Source organism: Stegostoma tigrinum, chromosome 13, assembly GCF_030684315.1.
Source record: "Stegostoma tigrinum isolate sSteTig4 chromosome 13, sSteTig4.hap1, whole genome shotgun sequence".
Lineage (NCBI taxonomy): Eukaryota > Metazoa > Chordata > Chondrichthyes > Orectolobiformes > Stegostomatidae > Stegostoma > Stegostoma tigrinum.
In genome coordinates this window covers 870797-879319 of record NC_081366.1, presented here as the reverse complement: position 1 = coordinate 879319, position 8523 = coordinate 870797, and positions in this window count along the sequence as shown.

The following is an 8523-nucleotide window of genomic DNA, read 5'->3' as shown; positions in this document are numbered from 1 at the left end:
ATGAATGCTAACATTGCATTTGTAGCCCTAACTGCCGAATGAATCTGCATGTTCACCTTAAGATAACCCTGAGCTAGGACTCCCAAGTCCCTTTGAGCCTCAGGTTTTCTGAAGCCATTCCTCATTTAGAAAATAGTGTTTGCCTCTGTTGCCAAAGTGCATAATTTCACACTTACCCACATTGTCTTCCATCTTCCACCTCTATGCCCACTTCTCTTAGTCTGTCCAAGTCCTTCTGCAGCTTCCATACTTCCTGAACACCAACTGTGCCTTTGTTGTTCAGTTTGCAGATGACACAATGTCCACAGTTCCTTTGTCCAGACTGTTAATGTATAATGGTCATGCACTCTTCACATCTATTTTTTTCTTTTGGGTGGTCAGTGAAACTTACCTCTTTAACCAAACTTTTAATCAGCTTTTAATGAGCTGTCTTTATATTGCCCGGTACAGTTCATTGTCAGCTTTTTGTTAAGCCAGCAAGAGATCCTAGAATTGTTCCAAATCTTCAACCTTCTTGGTATTAAACCCATATGATTGACTCTCAGAGTTAAAAGTCATGGTACATTTTTAAGAAGGTGACAGTTCATAAAATAATTGTGTTGATTGTCTGTATATGATGGGTTACTGTGAATTACACATGGCTAGCCCTCAGTTCCGAGCTTAAATCAATCATATAGTTTCAAAGATATAATAAACTGCAGATGTGAAGCTCAAATGTTCTATGAATGGTGCTAAGAACATCAAATAGAGTTACAGCTGTAGCCCTAGAGGCCATAACTTTGGTTATCTGTCATATTAATTGCACAATTACATTTTTTTGCCATTTCCTACCACCAGCAACTGGCAAAGAAAATATATAGCTCATTAAATAAAATAATAGAATTGTCACAACACTGAAGAAGACCATTCAAACAACTTTGCCCATGTTTGCCCTTCTAAGGAACAACTCCTGCAGTACCCCTCCCTTGTACATTCTACCTATCTCTGTACATTCCTCCTGTTCCAATTTTTAGAATATTTGGAAATTTAAAGCACTGAGGGAGGACACCCTGTCCAATGTGTCTGAACCTACTGAAGAATGAACTTTGCAGCCACATCTTATTTTCTAGTATTTGGTTTGTACCACTGGATGTGATCAGATTTCAGCTGCATATCCAACTACCTCTTGAAATAAGTCCAGGATTCCTGCCTCCACTCCCTTACCAGGCACTGAGTTCCAGACTCCAACCACTCTCTGAATAAAAATGTTTCCATGAGGCCAAGCAGCATCTCAGGAGTTCATCCAGCCTCACATTTTATTATCTTGGAATTCTCCAGCATCTGCAGTTCCCATTATCTCCAAAAATGTTTCCATGTTTCTTTTCTAACTTTTTGATGAATCCCTTTAAATTTACTCCCCTAAATTTACTCTCCTAAATTTGTTAAGCATCTGAATAGGAGAAAATAGTCAAACATTGTATTGAGCATGATCGAGATAGAGTGATGTGAAATGGAGAGCTGTCTCACAATTGCCAGGTACCCTGTTGCACAGAGTCCAGATCTAACCCCTCAAACGATGCGTATCATCAGGGAACAGGATCAGGCTCAGGGTCGATGCTGTCCAGCATCACCAGCACCCACTGGCTTGTTTCCTTAGGAGAGATTGAACAGTTTATGTCTGTACTGTCTGGTGCTCAGGAAAATGAGCAATGATCTAATTGATATGCATAAGATGTTAAAGGGGATTGACCTAAGTTTAACATAGAGAGGATGTTTCCTCCTGTGAGGCAACCTAGAACAAAAGGACATAGTTTTGGGAAAAGGGGAGGCAGATTTAAAACAGAAATGAGGAGGCATTACTTTTCTCAAAGGATTGTGGATCTGGAATTCACTGTCCCAGAGTTTGGTGGGTACCAGAACACTGAATAAGGAGAAAGACACAATTTTAATTAGTAATGGTTGAAGGGCTAATGAGAGTGGGCAGGAAAATGGAGTTAAGGCTGAACAGAGACTAGCTATGATCCTTTCAAAGGGCTGAATAGTCCACTCCTGCTCCAAGTTTTAATCATTTTGTTTCCCCACTGTTGATGTTGTTGTATCAAAAAGGTCCTCTTGAGTGCACTGTCGCAAGATAACACCAGCTGTCAAAGAGTGTGTGGCATTGTGGTGGGGTTTATGATCAATTTGTCTTTGGGTGGTTATGTGAAATTATTAACATCGAATTAAACAGCTTTTATGTGGAAAATGGGGGGTAATGAGAAATGGACATCTTTTATGAATCAATATTGTTTGTTTTATATAGGCCCCCACATACCAAAATATTACTGCGCAGTTTTTGGAGGAAATTGGGAAAATAAATGAAAAAAAATACAGTGCAATAAAGACAATGGGTCAACAGCAACTTACAGCTCCTTTAAAGCAGGAAAATTTCCCAAGGCACAGGAACATACAAGTGTGGGCAAGGGGCTAATTCACAAGGGAGGCTTGGCATGACAATGGCAGGCATTAGCAAAAATGTTGACTGTAAAGATTTGGAAGCACAATGCAGGCTGAGCAACAGACTGCAAACATGAAAATGATTTCATGTGACATCCACAGAGAGCAGCCCAGGGTGAAATGTTATTTTCCAGTTCATTGCACTGTAACTGTTTTTAAGCTGGGGTGCTCCACTTAAATAAACAGCACAATTTGGTCACATTTGTGGATATGTCTTAAACCAGAACAACTCACTGCTTTCTCCTGCTCAATCTCTAACACTCCACTGCCTCCTACCGCAAGACCAGTAGAATATTTGCATAATTTGTTCCAAGGTTATTTTGCACTTCAAGAATCAGGTTTTTGAATTGAAAAGCCAAAGTGCTGGAGAAACTCAGTATCTGTGAAGAGAGAAATAAAGTGTTAGCATTTGGTTTGAAGGGTACCTGAATTTGAAACATTAATACGGTCTTCTGTTTGCAGATTGTGCTGACTTTGTCCAGCAATTTCTGTTTTTGTTGTTTGTTTTCAGATTTGCAGCATCTGCAGTTCTTTATTTTCTTAATTTGACCAAAATACTTTTGCTGTTATATCTTTCCAAAATAGACACATTTTACCAAATGAATTTTCCACTTTCCTACAATGGTCTGAACTGATGCACCTTCATGCAGGTGATAGAAGATAGTAAGAACTGCAAATGCTGGAGTCAGAAGCAAGATAGAGTGAAGGTGGAGGAATGTAACAGGCCAAGCAGCATCAGAGGAGCAGGAAAGCTGAAGTTTCGGGCTAAGACCCTTCTTCAGAACTGGATCCTGTTTAGAATGAAAAACAGTAGGCTCCTTTGCAAATCTGGGAAATAGACGCTCTGAGCTAGGGTCGAGCTGGCTGTAGTAAGAGAAGATGCTGGTGTGTGGCTGTAAACATCGAGCTGAGGAGCTGCAGAGAAAACCGTTTCTGGAGGTTCTGGATGTACTTCTGATAAAGTCTTGATGAAGGGTGCAAACCCAAAAAATCAATTTTCCTGCTACGCTGATGCTGCCTGACCTGCTGTGTTCCTCCAGCTTCACACTTCATGTAGCTAATGGTGTCTTGTCAAATGTTTTTCGGGGCAGTCCATCTATATCATGCCACATTAATAAAAAAGGCTCTTCCTGTGCAGAACATTCCTCCCTACAGAGTGGGTATGTGATTGAAATAACCATGAAAAACATAGAAATGTAAAACTTTTCAGTAAACCAGTTAGCTCATCATCAAAGTGGCCTTTTGTCAAGCTAGGCAGTGTCAGCTGATAATTCTCAGGTGGAACGGGCATCATCAAAACTCTAACTTGTCTTTTCCCTCAGTCCACAGGGTCATTTTTTTCAGCAACTGAGACCTTGAATTTGGGCTGAGATTTCCTCTTTTCCCCTGGGGCATTGACATTAGTTGCACATCTCAACCACCACCTCCTTGGAGACAAGCCAATTCAGCAGAGCTCAGGCATTGCACCTGTGGCCTCTCCTGTTTGAGATACAGCTGTCTCAGAAAGTCAGGCTAGATGTTACAAACTAGCTAATGTGGCAAAACGTTAAGATTTCACAGAAGCCTAGGAACAGCAGCCTACTCTTACATATGAGTACGATGTCACACTGCATTTAGATCAGCGAATGCAATTGCACAAAGAGAATAAATAACTCTTTGAGTGGGAAGTGGGTAAAATGGAGTGATTAAGCAAAAGAAAAATCATAATTCTGATTCTGAATGAGAATTCAGTAATGGCCCATTATACACTTGACCCGGAGGGCTATGCTGCACTAACTCCTTACACAAGCAAGTGACCACTTGAAGGACATTGATCTGATACAGTGCTCAGCTGTTTCCATCTCGTTGTCATTGAAGGATGTAGCATTTCTGGATTCAGCCCACTTACTGCAGTGGGCCATGTACTCCGCTGCTAAGTACTGAGCAAATAAATGAGTGTTTGGATGAGTAGCTGTTGACACTTTCATCTTTACTTAGCTAATAGTCACAGTGGATTACCACAGACAGCTGATTCTGACCTTTCACCTCTTGTGCACAGGCTGTTTATTCAAAGCCTACATTTTCACATCCAACAGTTTATCGGGAGGTTTCAGTGCGGAGAAAGTGTAATCAATCCATTCCAACAAATTCCATTGTCAGCAAAGTTGGAGACCCAGGAAGTGGGGTGTGGTGGGAATGTATTTGAGTGTTAAGGGTTGGGATAGTGTAATTTTAATCTTATTTGCCAAATGGAAATTGAGCTGGTAAATCAAACAACTTACAGCAATTTGACACGTTGATGCAGCGAAGACCCAAACACTTCATGGGCGTGTTTGTAAAACAAAATTTAATACAAACTACAGAAAGAGTCTCTGAGCAAAGTGGTCAAAAGGAACAAACTTTAAAGAGCTCCTGAAAGGAAGAGGGAGAGTGAGGGAAACATGGGATTCTGTAAGAGTAATTGAGCTTAAAGATCAGGCAGCTAAAGGTACAGCCACCAATATAGGAGCAATGAAAATTACAGAAGTTCAAGAGGCTCGGTTTAGAAGGTTGGGGAGATTCAGGATGATTCTGAGTCAGAGGAAATTGAAGAACCAGGAAGGAAACAAATGTGTTTCAATTCAAACGGTGGCTGACTGTTAATATCCTGTCTGTTTCAAATGATGCTGATTGTTCCTGACACTTGCACAAAGCAGGCCTGAATACCCCATTCCCCTTCCATGGATTGGAGTTACGGCTAGGGAAGGAGGTCTAACAGGGTGAAGGGTTGATCTTTTATCTCTGACCCCAGGTTTAGGACGTTTTTTCCAAACCATCTCACTACCATGTCCTGGAAAGGCTGGGCCCATCAATGCTGACGAGAGGAGAAGAGAAGATATGGCAGTAATTCAGTGAGTGGCCTTTCAGGATTAAGATGAAGAAGAACTCTTACACCGAGAAAATGGTACATCTTTGGGATTTTCTCTCTAAGAGCCGTGGAAATTTGGTCACTGAATATGTTCAAGATTGGGATTGATGGGTTTGAGGACCAATAAAATTGAAGCAACTGAGAAAAATGCAGGAAAATAGTGTTACGATGGTAGGTCAGCTATATTGCTGATGAGATGTAATCTCAAGGGGTTGAATGTCATCTTCATGCTCTTGTTTGAAAAGTTCATGGGAAGCAAGGGAGGTTTGTTTGGGGGTGTGGATGGTGGGATTGGGGAGTGTCAGGTTTAGGGAGTTGAACAGATTTTATTTCCCAGTGGTCCTTTCGAGGCAAAGTTATACAGCACAGAAACGGACCCTTTGATCCAACTTGTTTATGTCAACCAGATATCCCAATCTGACCCGGTCCCATTTGCCAGCATTTGCCCCTTATCATTCCAAACTGTCCTATAATATATCCTTCAAAATATATTCTAAGTGCTGTAATTGCACACAACTCCACCACCTCCTCTGGCAGCTTTCTCCAAACACACACCACCCTCCGTGCGAAGAAGTTACCCCGCTTGTTCTTTTTAATCTCTCTATGCTGCAATTTTATAGATTGATGGAATGAGATGAAATCAGAACAAAGTCTAGTGAGAATCATAAAACACAATGACACGATAACAGACTCAGGTCTTCAGGACAAGTAGGGCTGTCGCTCAGGTCACTGAAGTTAAGGGGAGGCAGGGAAAAAAAATCCCATCAACTGCACCTGCCCAATATTCTCCTCCACTGAAAACATCATTGGTCTGAGTCGCTCGGCTTCTCTGTTCCCCAATAAAAGCAAAATGCTGCAGATGTTGCAAATTTAAAATTAAAAAAACTGTAATGCTGAAGAAATTTAGCAGATCTTGCAATATCTGCAGAAAGTAAAAAAAAATGAAGTTTCAAGTCTGACGTGACTGTTCTTTCAAACTGAAAGGAATTGGAAAATGATGGCTTTTAAGCTATTAACAGAGGTGGGGGAGGAATGAGAGGAACATTATCTGTTTTAAATGATAGACTAACAGCTAATGGTGGTAAAAGTGAGACTGAAATGTGAAATGGGTGTAAATGATTAGTGTGAAATAATTGCTTGGTAGTTCAGAACTTAAACTTTACAAAAAGAACATTAGAAGTTGAATCTTTTTATTTTGTGCTCATCAGAATTAGGAGCATCAAAGACTTACAGAATTGTTTGAACACAGAAGGACATCATTCCAGCCGCTGTGCTGACACCAATTCTATCATCTAGTGCCAGTCTCCTGCTTTTCTCCCATACCCCGCATTGAATCTGCTTCCACTACATTTCCAAAAAAATGGAAAAGAGCAGAGATACCATTTTATACAGTATGAGAGAGGCTGCCAATTGTTTGGGTCTCAATTGGCCTGGCGATGCAGTATGATAGCTAACTGTTGATCTTAATTCTCAGTTTTGACAGGTCAAAACATTGCCATAGGAATGCAGCAAGAGTGTGTGACTCTTTTTCTCTCAAAAAAGCATGTGCCATTAGATATAGGAACAGAAGTAGGTTATTCAGCCCATCAAGTCTGATCTGTTATTCAGTGAGATCAGAAAAGCAAGTAATGTAGAAAACGGGACATCGGGAAGAAAATGTGAATCCTTTGAAGTAAAGAGACAATAGTAAACATTTTGATCATTACTTTAAATCCAACAGTGATGCAGGGGTTACAGTCCTGGTTAATCATTTGATGTGGTTCTGACAGTAGACATTGAGCCATTAAAGTGAAAGCATTATTCAGGCAGCAGAGATCTCCAAGTGAAAGGTCAATATGCCTCCACCCCTGATTGTAAGAGCTGAGTAATTAATGAGACTCTCAATACTATACACAATCAAAGAGTGTTTAATAGAGCAGAAATACTTGAATCCAACTGCTTTCTGAAGAAAGTAGACACAGTTGAACACCAGGACAATGGGACAGAATCCTGATAGAAGTCACAACACCAAAACATCAGCTTTCCTGCTCCTCTGATGCTGCTTTGCCTGCTGTGTTCATCCAGCTCTATACCTTGTTATCTCATCATCCAGGGCAAATGTGGTTGAGCGGTAACCTGACACTTCGTACTTATTTCCAAAGTTTATCAATTTTTATCAACATAACAAATTCTTTGCAGGCTTCTGAGAAACTAAACACTGCATCAAATCAGAATGGTGCAAAAGCAAAATATGGACTTTACCAAGATTAGGAAATTTTTCTAAGAATGTTTGTCAGAGTATAATCCAGTCAGTTTGCAATGAATTTTCATTAACAGACGAAACAGTGAAGGTTAGTGGTTGATCTTCTACTGTTTCACCATAGACCAGTCATACCCAAGGGTCTGGGGGTAGAAATTCTTCATGAATCCAAGCAATCACTACAAAATATATCATTAGTGACCCCTTTGATACAGAAGCACTCCAAATCCAATTGCGACAAGACTTGGACAAAATTCAAGTTTTGGCTGATAAGTGGCAAGAAACATTTGTATCTTACAAATGGCAGGCAATGTCCATTTCCAAAACCAGAGAATCGCCCCTTGGTATTCAATGGCATCAGAATCATTAACTATCCTGCTCTCACTACCCTGGGGGCTGCCATTGACCAGGAACTGAACTATCCCTTTCCCTTCAGTGAAAAACGTGAACAATAAATTTGTCGCCTTTCCACTCATTCCTCAAACTCAGTAGGCTCATGTCATTTGAGACAATGGGAACTGCAGATGCTGGAGAATCCAAGATAACAAAGTGTGGAGCTGGATGAACACAGCAGGCCAAGCAGCATCTCAGGAGCACAAAAGCTGACGTTGCAGGCCTAGACCCTTCGGCCGAAACGTCAGCTTTTGTGCTCCTGAGATGCTGCTGGGCCTGCTGTGTTCATCCAGCTTCACACTTTGTTATCTAGGCTCATGTCATTTGGTTGGTCTGTAAGGCATTGGGATAACATTAAACTAACTTCTTCCAGAGAAATCTAGTGATGCAGCCGTATACATACTTAATTTCCTGAGAGGTGGTAGACTCAATGGCAGTATGCATGGCCAGGCAATCTACACAACAACAGCTGCACACAGTACAGGAACAAACTTTGTATTTCACAGGCACCAGAAAGAATCACTCAGCA